This window comes from Equus asinus, chromosome 10 (assembly GCF_041296235.1).
Source record: "Equus asinus isolate D_3611 breed Donkey chromosome 10, EquAss-T2T_v2, whole genome shotgun sequence".
In the NCBI taxonomy this organism is placed as follows: Eukaryota; Metazoa; Chordata; class Mammalia; order Perissodactyla; family Equidae; genus Equus; species Equus asinus.
Genome location: NC_091799.1, coordinates 33,118,096 through 33,131,364, shown reverse-complemented (window position 1 = coordinate 33,131,364; position 13,269 = coordinate 33,118,096). Strand labels below are relative to the sequence as shown.

Sequence of the window (13,269 nt, the reverse complement as noted above, 5' to 3'; positions counted from 1 at the left end):
CTTCAGATTCAATGCAATACCAATCAGAATCCCAATGACATTCTTCATGGAAATAGAACAAAGAATCCTAAAACTCATATGGGGCAACAAAAGACCCTGAATAGCTAAAGCAATCCTGAGAAAAAAAGAACACGCTGGAGGCATCACAATCCCTGACCTCAAAATATACTACAAATCTGTAACAATCAAAACAGCATTGTACTGGTACAAAAACAGACACATAGATCAATGGAACAGAATTGAAGGCCCAAAATAAAACCACACATCTATGGACAGCTAATCTTCAACAGAGGAGCTGAGAACACACAATGGAGAAAGGAAAATCTCTTCAATAAACAGTGTTGGGAAAACTGGACAGCCACATGTAAAAGAATGAAAGTAGACCATTCTCGTAACACCAGTCACAAAAGTAAACTCAAAATGGATTAAAGAGTTGAAGGTAAGACCTGAAACCATAAAACTTCTAGAAGAAAATATAGACAGTACACTCTTTGACATCAGCCTTAAAAGGATCTTTTTGGACAACACATGTTCTCGGACAGGAGAAACAAAAGAAAAATAAACAAGTGGCACTTCATCAGACTAAAGAGCTTCTACAACGCAGCGGAAACCAGGATTGAAGTGAAAAGACAACCCACCAACTGGAAAAAAATATTTGCAAATCATATATCTGACAAAGTGTTAATCTCCATAATATATAAATAACTCACACGACTCAACAACAAAAAATCAAACAATCCAATCAAAAAATGGGCAGAGGATATGAACAGACATTTCTTCAAAGAAGATATACAGATGGCCAATAAACACATGAAAAGATGCTCAACATCACTGATCACTGGGGAAATGCAAATCAAAACTACACTAAGATATCACCCTATACCCGTTAGAAGGGCTATAATAACCAAGACAAAAAATAACAAATGTTGGAGAGGTTGTGGAGAAAAGGGAACCCTCATACACTGCTGGTGGGAATGCAAACTGGTGCAGCCACTATGGAAAACAGTATGGAGATTTCTCAGAAAACTAAAAATAGAAATACTTTATGACCCAGTCATCCCACTACTGGGTATGTATCCAAAGAACTTTTTTTTTTTTGAGGAAGATTAGCCCTAAGCTAACTACTGCCAATCCTCTTCTTTTTGCTGAGGAAGGCTGGCCCTGAGCTAACATCCGTGCCCATCTTCCTCTACTTTATATGTGGGACACCTACCACAGCATGGCGTGCCAAGTGGTGCCATGTCCACACCTGGGATCCAAACCGGCGAACTCCGGCTGCCAAGAAGCGGAACGTGCAAACTTAACCACTGTGCCACTAGGCCAGCCACTATCCAAAGAACTTGAAATCAGCACTTCAGAGAGACTTATGCACCCCTATGTTCATTGCAGAATTATTCACAATAGCCAAAATATGGAAGCAACCTAAGTGCCCATCAACTGATGATTGGATAAAGAAGATGTGGTATAGATACTACTCAGCCATAAAAAATGATAAAAATCATCCCATTCACAACAACATGGATAGACCTTGAGGGTATTATGTTAAGTGAAATAAGCAGACAAAGACAAACACTGTATGATTTCACTCATATGTGGAAGATAAACAAACACATGGACAAAGAGTACTATTTAGTGGTTACCAGGGGGAAAGAGGTAGTGGTGGGGGTGGGCACAAAGGGTGAAAGGTCACACCTATAAGATGACTCACAAATAATGATGTACAACTGAAGTTTCACAATGTCGTAAACTATCATAACCTCAATAAAAAATTTTTAAGAAAATAAATAAAAATAAAACTACCATATGATCCAGCAATTTCACTTCTGGGAATATATCCAAAGGAAACAAAAACACTATGTCAAAGAGATATCTACACCCTCATGTTCACAGCAGCATTATTTACAGTAGCCAAGACATGGAAACTACCTAAGTGTCCATCGACAGATGAATGGATGAAGAAGTTGTGGCATATAAGGAACATTCAAAGAATAAAAATAGTTCTTGGAAATTAAAAACATGGTCAAAACCAGGAAAAACTGAACAGAAACGTTGGAAGATAAAATTAAGAAAATCTCCCAGATGGTAAACCAAAAACACAAAGAGAGACAAAGATTAGAAAATTAGAGTACCAATCCAGAAGTTCCAACATACTAATAAAAGTTCCAGAAAAAACAGAGAAAATAAAGGGAAGGAAAGCATCAAAATATATATATTTTTCAATGTCCAAGAACACGTGTTCTTAGATTGAAAGGTTTCAAGTAGTATACAACACAACAGGTGAAAAAAATCTATACCAAGGCACATCATCAAGAAATTTCAAAACATTTGGAATTCTACAGCCAGACAACCATCAACAGAACAAACATATTTTCAGACAATCAAAGTTTCAAAAAAATTAGCACTCACGCACCTTTTTAGGAAGCTACTGAAGGATGGTCAACAAAATAAGGCAGTAAACCAGGAAGGAGGAAGACATCAAATCAGGAACCAGGGAACACAAACCAAGTCAGAGGCAAAGGCAATCCCCAGGCCAATGATAAAGAGAAATCTCATGATGGTTCTACACCAAGTCTAGAGAGTGGCCAGTAAAGACTGCAGCAAGCTATAAGTATCTGGGGAAAGATTTCTTTAAAAAATGAAATTAATACAATAATTAATGTGTCTGAATATATTAAGAGAACATATATACCCTCTGGCTGGTGTTTGGGTTTGAGTTAATAAAAAACACATTTAAAACTAAGCATAAAAAAAAGACAAGTATTAACTCTAGGGAACACAAACTGTTGTACAAGAAAGAAAAAGTAACCTTAATAAATTACAGGAAGCACCCAAAAAATTAGAAGGAAATATAAGATATTCTGCAAGAGCTTAAAAGAATATAGTGGATCAATATGTACTGCCATGATGCTATTTCCAAGACTCATTACTAATTTTTAAAAGCAAATTATAGAGCAATGCAAAGAGTAGAGCATTTGCATCAAACCATATGCACAATGTTATACTAAATATTTCTATACCACTTCTATACCATACGCCAATAGCACTGTTATTCAAAATGTGATTTGTGGACCAGCAGCATCAGTATCACTGAGATCTTGTTAGAAAAACATATTCTCACTTCCCATCCCAAACCTACTGAACCAGAATTTCTGGGGTGGGGCTCAGGAATCAAGTCACTTGCTCTCCAGGTGATTCTCAAGCACGGTAAAATTTCAGAACTACTATAGTATTGCATAAGAAAGGTCTCATTAGAGGAATTAACTCTGGAGGTGGGACTGGGATGGGATTCATGCATTCGAAGGAGAATTCTACTAAAGCATTTTGATTTAATAGTTTTTATAAGAATATATTTATTCATTGACTGTGCAATTTAAAAATACAACAGAAGACAATTTTTTCAAGGATAATATACTTGGAAAATATTTGCATAAAATATGACACAGCCTCTGTTTATGAATGTCTCTCTTAAATTGGAATGCTTTCTCCAGATGTAAATTCCACCCAGTAATAACTCTTGCCTATGGCTGAAAGACAACAAATGTTAGAAGGGAAATTAAAAAGAATTTTGATGAGCTACTTAAGCACTTCACCTTGAAGCACAGCTGGTAGGCAATCTGATACTGGAAGTAGCTGCCCTTGGACCAGGGCTGCTCAGAATAATTGCTAAAGTAAGTAGCATATTCCATCTAAAAATAACAGACATTGCAGACATAGCTCGGACTCATGTGGAGTAGAATGGGACTAGTCCTTGATTTGTTCTGGGCGTTATGCTACTATTAACACAATGTCAAGGAACCTTTCTTCCCTTACAATGGGTCAAGAGGACAAAGATATAGGGAAATGTCATATTGGTTAATCTGCAGGACCATCTGAGGTAGGGAAATGAATGATGAGGAAAGAGTCACACTGGGAAGGTACTTCGTTGCTCAGGGAGCAGTAAAATACATGCACACCATTCCACCTAGTTCTCTCATTACAGATGCTCTATCGTCCCTCTGAGAAGATCTTCCCATGGCCCTTTAGGAGAAGCAGCTACTTGACTTAGCTCTCCAAATAGCACAAGAGTTTGCCTTTGTTGACAAAATATATCTAACGAAGACAGTCATGTTTTTCTTTCTCTGCAGCACCTCAAGTCTTCATTATGACACTATTCCCACTACACAAATAAAAGTCACAGACTACTTCTCGTTGCCCTAGAGGGAGCTGGGTTTCACTGGGCTTCATTACTGCTTAGAACCCAGGTGGCGCTGCTGCCCTGGAAGTGTACACAGGTTAAATAAGACACTGTGGGACTCAGCCCTGGGGGTAGGCAACATGTTAGGAGCAAGCTTGGGAAAATCCAATTGAGACTTATTAATAAGAGAACTTTTCTTCTCAGAAAGTTTCCTAAGGGGAATTTGAAGTCCCTTCAAAGTGAAATGACCTCAATTGTTGAGTAACAGTGAAATATCAAGAGATGACAGTGGTTCAAAGAACTCATAAAAGGGTCCAAGGAACAATATTCCTCTCAAGTTTAATAAATTTGCTCTACTTTATATATTGCAAAACTATGAAGTTTCATACTCTGGATGATGCCATAATGATGGATACAGATCATTATACATTTGTCCAAACCCATAGAATATACAACACCAAATGTGAACCCTAAAGTACACTAGGGACTTTGGGTGATTATGATGTGTCAATGTAGGTTCGTCAATTGTAACAAATGTACCACTCTAGGGTGGTGTGTTGATAGCAGGGGAGGCTGTGTGGGCAGGAGCACGGAGTAAATTTTGCTGTGAACCTAAAAAACCAGAGTCTTAATAAAAAAAATTTTAAGAGAGTCATGGTATCCATATTAAAGAATTTAACATTTAATCAAAGATATAATAGGGAAAATATAAAAATAAAATAATAGACAAAAGATTTGAATAGACATTTCTCTAAAGAAGACATACAAATGTCCAAAAAGTATATTAAAAGATGCTCAACATCACTAATCATTAGAGAAATGCAAGTCAAAACCACAATGAGATATTACCTCACACCCATTAAGATGGTTAATATAAAAACAAAAACAGAAAATAACAAGTGTTGGCAAGGATGTGGAGAAATTGGAACCCTTGTGCACTATTGGTGAGAGTGTAAAATGCACTGCTGCTATGTAAAATTGTGCAGCTGCTATGGAAAAGAGCATGGAGGTTCCTCAAAAACTTAAAAATAGAGCCACCACATGATCTAGCAATCTCACTGTGGGTAAATATCCAAAACATTGAAAGCAGGACCTCAAAGAAATATCTGCACGTGTTCATTGCAGCGTTATTTACAATAGCCAAGAGATGGAAGCAATCCAAATGTCCATTGATGAATGAATGGAAAAGAAAATGTGGTATATATATATATATATATATATGTATATATATATATAGGAATATTATTATATTCAGCCTTATTGGAATATTATTCAGCCTTATAAAAAAGTAAATTCTGTCACATGCTACAACATGGATAAATGTTGAAGACATTATTCCAAGTGAAATAAGCTAGTCACAAAAAGACATACGCTGTCTCATTCCACTTATATGAGGTATCTAAAGTAATCAAATTCACAAAAACAGAAAGTAGAATAGTGGTTGCCAGGAGCTATGGGGAGGAGAAATGGGGAGTTGTTGTTCAACGTGTATGTTTCAGTATTGCAAGATGAAAAAGTCCTGGAGATGTGTTCCACAACAACATGAGTATACTTAACACTGCAGTACTATACACTTAAAAATGGTTAAGAGGGTAAACTTTATGTTCTGTTTTTTATTAAAATTTTTTAATTTAATTAAAAATTAATGATAACATTAAGTCTTCCAGTCAATAAACATGGGATATCTTTCCATTTATTTAGATCTTTTTTATTTTCTTTCAACAATGTAGTTTTTAAGTGTACAAGTCTTGTAACACTTAAGTCAAATTTATTCCTGTTTTATTCTTTTTGATGCTATTGTAAATGGAATTGTTTTATTAATTTCTTATTTGGATTGTTAACTGCTATTATATAGAAATATCACTGGTTTTGTGTATTGATCTTGTATCCTGCAACTCTGCTGAATATGATTATTAACTCTAATAGTTGGGGGTTTTGTCAATTGTTTAGGATTTTCTATATACAAAACCATGTCATCTACAAAGATAATTTACTTTTTCTTTTCCAATTTGGAAACACACAAACTACCAAATCTGACTCAAGAAGAAACAGAAAATCTGGACTGACCTATAAGTAGTAAGGGTCTTAAATCAGTAATCAAGAATCTCACAACAAAGAAAAGCCTGGAACCAGATAACTTTGCTGGTGAATTCTACTAAGCATGTAAAGGAGAATTAACACCAATCTTCTCACAATTTTCCAAGAAACAGAAAAGGAGGAAACACTTCCCAAGTCATTCTATAAGGCCAGCATTACCCTTATGCCAAAGTCAGACAAAGAAATCACTGGAAGATTTGTTATCATTATGATGTATGATAACATAAAAGCATTATACATAGTGTGAAGTGATTGTTCTGCCTTGAGTTTTTAGATATTTTCATGCAGGTCTTTCTCATTAGATTTTGGACTCCTTAAGGGCAAAAATTCATGTTTTGCTCGTGTCTGCATCCCCCATGACACCCAAAAAAGCACCTCACACTCATTAGATATTGAGTAAATATCTACTGAATAAATTAATGAAGAAATAAAAATGTATTTGTATTAAAAAAAAACACTTGAAAATAAAACTACAGATCAATATTCCAATACCTATTTGCGAAACAGAACTAGAGACTTGAGGAAGAAACCTGAGGTAATCTGGTGAATGTGTACTGCTGACTCTGCCAAGTGAAAGCAGATGGTTTCTTGTTTTCACATTGTTGAAATAGGAAAGAAAACAAAGCAGCCACCAGCTGCTATAGCAAGGAGACCATATCTGGAAAAGCAGGTGCAATTAGAACCTCCAAAAAAATGATTATATTTTAATTCATTATCATTCCCCAAAACCTGTCAGTCTTCTGCATCTACCAATTTGGAAAGTCGAGCACAATACAGAAATCACCACTTCTTGAATCTTCCAAGCCTTTGATGGTGGCTTTAATTTCTATGGTTCCACCAGGAATGCAATATCACCTTTAACATTATAATCTGTCAGGAAAGGGAAGTTCCAAAGGCTTCAGCTTGGATTCTCCTACTATAGTGGTCTTTATTCCATAATTCATAGATGTGGGGATGTGCCAGTTGTCGATGGCAACTATTCCAAATATTACATGCAAATTAAGGAAATAATCATGGGATTCTTTCAGAGTTTCCATAAAGTGAACTTTTGAAAACTATCAATTAATCACTAGAAATTCATAAGCAGACTCACTGATATATATATTGCAGTGTCATTCTGGGTCTTCAGGAATTGGAGTAAGTTCAGCATCAATGTCCAGGAATCCAAACGTTTAAAGTGTTTTCATTTCTCAGTGCAGTGATTTTGAAATCAAGATGTGGCAGGATAAAGAATGGCCCCAAAAATGTCCACAGTGTAATCCGCAGAATCTGTGGACATGTTGGATTACACAGCAAAGAATATTAATGTTTCAGATGGAATTAAAGTTGCTTATCAGCTGACCTTAAAACAGAGAGATTTAGAGTGACCTCAGCATCATGTTGGAGTGAGATTTCCCAGTAACCTGACATTCATACTCCAACAGAGGACATCCAAACACAACACAAAAGACATCTGAGAGACCCAAGTAGCCATACAATGGAGGGCAGAGAGGCTGGATCGCCCCTCAGAGGAGGTGGAACAGGGTAAGAGAAAACTTCGCTCCCTCCCTAAAAGACTGGAATCCAGGACTGCAGGTGGTCTCAAGAGGTAAGGAATGGGGGAGGGGACATTCATTTGCAGCAACATCAAAGATCCCCGAGGGCCCTCACAGCCTAGGGGAAAGCCCCTACCAAGGTGAAATCTAACACAGGGGTGACCTCATCAAGCTAACACCCAAGGAGAGCAGATAGCAAGGGCAGAGTGAGAAAACTCCAAGAGCACACAGAAGAAAGCGCCTCTCCACCCGCCCAGCACTGGCTCCACTGCATGGGATCTCGGCAGAACACAGGAGGGCTCAGAATACACAGCTCTTGACCCCCTCCCACCACCTGGTGGCAATAGGCAGTAACTGCAACCAAATAATACCACAATGTGCAAAAACAGAGCCATGCCCTGTAGCAGCATCAAAAGTTATATCAAATCTTCAGACCAGAGAGAAAATGGCAAGTACCCAGAAATCAGTCCTGAGGACACAGAATACGTAATCTAAATGACAGAGAATTCAAAATAGGTATCATCAAAAAACTCAACGAGTAAAAAGAGAATGTAGAGAAACAATTCAATGAGTTCAAGAGCTATTTCACAAAAGAGATTGAAACTATAAAGAAGAATCAATCAGAAATATTAGAGATGAAACACACAATGGAAGAGATAAAACAAAATATAGATTCCCTGAATGCTCGAGCAGACATCATAGAGGAGTGAATCAGCATAATTGAGGATAGACATGTTGAAATGCTCCAGATACAGGAGGAGAGAGAACTAAGACTAAAAATAAATGAGAAAGTCTCCCAGAAATATCCAACTCAATTAGGAAATACAACATAAGAATTATAGGTATTCAAGAGGGAGGAGAGAAGGAGAATGGAGCAGAAAGCTTGTTCAAAGAAATAATAGCAGAGAACTTCCCAAACCTAGGGAAGGAGATGGAAACCCATGTGGAAGAGGCTACCAGAAGTCCTAAATATGTCAATGTAAAAAGACCTACTGAAAGGCATGTAGTAGTGAAACTGGCAAAAGTGAATGACAAAGAAAAAATACTCAGGGAAGCAAAGCAGAAGAAAATAACCTACAAAGGAACCCCTCTCAGGCTTTCAGTGGCTTTCTCTGCAGAAACCTTACAGGCTAGGAGAGACTGGAATGACATATTCAAATCTTTGAAGGACAAAAACTTTCAGCCAAGAATACTCTATCCAGCAAAAACAACCTTCAGATATGATGGAGAAATAAAAACTTTCCCAGATAAACAAAAGCTAAGGGAGTTTGTAGCCACAAGACCCCTCCTATAAGAAATCCTCAAGAAGGCCCTCATACCTGAAAAAGAAAAAGGGGAGAAAGGGGTTACAAAGCACAGAGTAAGGAGATAAATAGGTAGACAAAATCAGAAAATTGTAGCTATACATCAGAACAGGTTAGCAAATACTCAAGAATAGCATTAAAGATAGAGAAGGAGGGGCCAGTCCGGTGGCACAGCGGTTAAGTGCGCATACTCCCCTTCAGCAGCCCGGGGTTCCTAGGTTCAGATCCCAGGCACGGACATGGCACAGCTTGGCAAAGCCATGCTGTGGTAGGTGTCCCACATATAAAGTAGAGGAAGATGGGCACGGATGTTAGCTCAGGGCCAGTCTTCCTCAGCAAAAAGAGGAGGATTAGCAGAAGTTAGCTCAGGGCTAATCTTCCTCAAAAAAACAAAAGATAAAGAGAAGGAAAACACCAAAAGCAAAGATAATCTTGTCATTTTAATCAGAAACTCACAACCCAAGTTGGAATAAGATGTAAGAAAAACAATTTAAGAGGAGAAGAGGTAAGAGACTGAATTGGCTTAGTCTAAGGAAATAAGAGGCCATCAGAAAATGGACTATCTTATCTATGAGATTTTGAATACGAACCTCATGGTAACCACTAAACAAAAAAGTGAACAAAGACACAAATAATAAATAAGGAGAAAACAAAGGAATACAACACAAAAAACTATATAACTCAATTGGTAGACCAAAATACACAGGATGAGAAACAAAGGAAATGCAGGAGAACCAGAAAACAAGTGATCAAATGGCATCATTAAGCTCTCATATATCAATAATCACCCTAAATGTAAATGTATTGAATTTTCCAATAAAAAGACAGAGAGTGGCAAGATGGGTTAAAGAACAAGACCCAACAATATGCTGCCTCCAGGACACACATCTCAGCTCCAATGACAAACACAGGTTCAGAGTGAAGTGATGGAAGAGGATACTCCAAGCTAATGGCAAACAAAAGAAAGCAGGTGTTGCAATACTTATATCAGACAAAGTAGACTCGATAAAGGTGCCAAGAACATACAATGGAGAAAAGACAGTCTCTTCAATAAATGGTATTGGGAAAACTGGACAGCCACATGCAAAAGAATGAAAGTAGACCATTATCTCATGCTATACACAAAAATAAATGGATTAAAATGGATCAAAGACTTGAAGATAAGTCCTGAAACCATAAAACTCCTGGAAGACAATATAGGTAGTACATGCCTAGACATCAAACTTAAGAGGATCTTTTCAAATACCATGTCTTCTCAGACAAGGAAAACAAAAGAAAAAACAAACAAGTGGGACTTCATCAGACTAAAGAGCTTCTGCAAGGCAAAAGAAACTAGGGTCAAAAGAAAAAGACAACCCACCAACTGGGAGAAAAGATTTGCAAATCATATATCTGACATGGGGTTAACCTCCATAACATATAAGGAATTCACATAACTGAGCAACAAAAAAACAAACAGCCCAATCAAAAATTGGGCAGAGGATATGAACAGACATTTTTCCAAAGAAGATATACAGATGGCCAATAAACATATGAAGAGATGTTCAACATCACTAATTATCAGAGAAATACAAATAAAAACTACACTAAGATATCACCTTACACCCATTAGAATGGCTATAATCACTAAGACTAAAGATAACAAATGTTGGAGAGGGTGTGGAGAGGAGGGAACCTGCATACACTGCTGGTGGGAAGGTAAACTGGTACAGCCACTATGGAAAACAGCATGGAGATTCCTCAAAAAACTAAAAATAAGACTATGTGACCCAGATATCCCACTACTGGATATCAACCCAAACAATTTGAAATCAACAATCCCAAGTAACATAGGCACCCCTATGTTCATTGCAGCACTATTCACAATAGCCAAGACATGAAAACAATCCAAGTGCCCATCAACCAATGATTGGACAAAGAAGACGTGGTATATATATACAATGGAATACTACTCAGCCATAAAAAAAGACAAATTCATCCCATTTGTAACAACATGGATGGACCTGGAGGGAATTATGCTAAGTGAAATAAGCCAGACTGAGAAAGACAAACACCATATGGCTTCACTCATGTGTGGAATATAAACAAACACAGGGACAAAGAAAACAGTTCAGTGGTTACCAGGGGAATGGGTAGAGGGTGGGCACAAGGGGTGAGGGGAGCACTTATGTGGTGACAGACAAGAAATAATGTACAACTGAAATTTCACAATGATGTAAACTATTATGAACTCAATAAATAAAAAGTAGTCTAGGATTATAAAACACTGACACTTTCACACAAAACATTTTTGCCTCTTTATCCTGTTGTTGTTGTTTCACAAATGTGTAGCTTTTATTATAAAAGGTTTAATGCCATCAAAGACTATGTGAAAACTACAAGAAATAAAAATAAATTGCTCACAATTCATAACAGCAACAACAAAAAAAACAGAGAGATTATCTGTTTTGGCCCAAAGTAATCACAAAGGTCCTTAAAGTAGAAAAAGGAGACAAAGAGTTATAGAAACAGATGTGATGATAGAAGCTTGGTCAGAGTGATGCAATGTGAGAAAGACTTGACTCATCTTTGCTGGTTTGAAGATGGAGAAAGGGACCACATATCAGTCTGCTTGGGCTGCCGTGACAGTATACCACAAACTGGGTGGCTCAAACAGAAGTTTATTTTCTCACAGTTCTGGGAGCTGGAAGTCTCTGCCTCAGGTACCAAACGGTGAGAGCACAGAGAGGAAAAAAAAAAAAGCAATGGGGACTCCTCCCATGCTCCTGGGACCGCTGTTCCTCTAGTCAGGAAGAAGTGTTCTCTTTCCTAAGGATTTTAGGTGCCTCCCCAGCCACCGCTGCTGCTGCCACTGTCACCGCAGGACTGCCTGGGGGTTTGGTCAAGAGGTAACAGAAAAAAATCAGGGAATTTGCCATACTCTTTCTGATGCATAGGGACCCCATTTCTCTCTTCTCAGACCATAAATAGGGAGCTTCTCTTGGAGCTCTTTCTATCTTTCTGTCTGAACCCAGCGTGTAGGTTCGGGTTTCAGGCTGCCCTTGAGTCCAAGACAAGAGATACTGGAGGGAGGAAAGAAAAAAAAGCAGAAAATTCACCGTGAGTTCGTTGGTACCTTGAGTTCCAGTTTCCTTACCGGATTTGCCTGCTACCATTTATTTTTCAGAGTCCTCGAACAGCTGCTCTGTGCGTTCTCTCTCGAGTTGTTAACTGCATTCAGTGGGAGACACGGGATGGAATGCGCTTACTTCATCTCGACCAAAATTGGATTCTGTCGTCTGGCTTTTGCCCTCTCCCCGCTTGAGGGATTGCTCATTTACAAAGCCCCTTTGTTGGCTTTTCCTTTTTCACGGGTTTCAAATATTAGTGTTCCTCTAGTTTCACCGTAGGCAATTTTCTCACTCTGTATTCTCTCCCTAATTAAGGTTAACCATGTTCATAACTTAAATTATTACATATATGCAAATGCGTCACAAGTTTATATCTCTAGGCTTATCTTTCTCATTAATTCCAAACTAGCCTATTCAACTCACTCCACGATATCTCTACTTCCATATCTCAAAATCCTGACAAATTCAGCGTGTCTAAAATACAACTCCTGATTTACCCTTCAACCCCCAAATTTGGCCCTCTTCAAGCATTCCGTGTGTCAGCTAATGACACTATCAGCCTTCTTGGACACCTGAGTCACCCTTGACACTTTCATCTCTCTCACCAGCTATATCTAATCCTGTTGACTTTACCTCTTAATCTGTTAATGCTACTTTTTAAATACATCTCAAATTTTCCTATCACCCTTTTTATCCACTGCCACCACTCTAGTCCAAGCTTCCAAGCTGGAGCAGTGCAGTTTTCTTCTACTTGGTCTCTTTGTGTCCAGTCCTACCTTCTACAATCAGTTCTCCACACTGTAGCCAGAGGACTTTTAATGGGAATGTTTGCTCAAACCATTTCAACAGCTGCTCAATATGCTTAGCCTCTTCAAAGATCTGCAGGTCTGGCCTTGGCCTACCTCTACAGCCTCATCACCTGCCACTTCTCCCTTTGCTCTCCATGCCTCTATCACACTGACCTTCTTTTGGGTTCATGTGTCATGCTTCCTCTGTGAGGGGACGTTTGCACATGCTGCCCCTCTGCCAGGGACATTCTCTCCCCCTGC

The 13,269-nt window shown here is 38.2% G+C and overlaps 1 non-coding gene across 1 annotated transcript in view; it reads right to left on the bottom strand.

Annotated features, from left to right (window-relative positions):
- The window catches only part of LOC106826881 (uncharacterized), a 52,665-nt gene extending 40,279 nt beyond the window's left edge, over nucleotides 1–12,386 (bottom strand). Inside the window, exon 1 of the transcript XR_011506565.1 lies at nucleotides 12,247–12,386. This is a non-coding gene — a transcript (uncharacterized protein). The remainder of the gene's footprint in view (nucleotides 1–12,246) is intronic.
- Between the last annotated feature and the right edge of the window lie 883 nt (nucleotides 12,387–13,269).